Here is a 394-nt window from a genome sequence, read left to right on the forward strand (position 1 = left end):
ATGCCAGAATACCCCCTACACAACCAAGAACGTGGATGAATGTAAATGACACACTTCTAATCACTACGAAATAGCAAGAGAGATCCAGGTGTGTGTGTGTGTGTGTGTGTGTGTGTGTGTGTGTGTTGTACCATTAAATGCATGGACTATTAAAGCACAAAGTACAAATTTAAAGAACTGATTAGGATACAAATAATTTAATCACTTCAACAGAAGTATAATATTCATATCTAAGATGTGCCTGCTTGTAAGTGTTTGTATCCATCTGTGTGCTCAAGTGTATCTACGTAACACATGCTTTCATATGTGTGTGTTTATATGTGTGTAAGTGTGGGTGAGAGCAGACATGTTTACAGGCACTTTTTATGCACAGAGAACCTAATATTCTCAAATT

Source organism: Carassius gibelio, chromosome A10 (genome assembly GCF_023724105.1).
Source record: "Carassius gibelio isolate Cgi1373 ecotype wild population from Czech Republic chromosome A10, carGib1.2-hapl.c, whole genome shotgun sequence".
NCBI classification, from domain to species: domain Eukaryota; kingdom Metazoa; phylum Chordata; class Actinopteri; order Cypriniformes; family Cyprinidae; genus Carassius; species Carassius gibelio.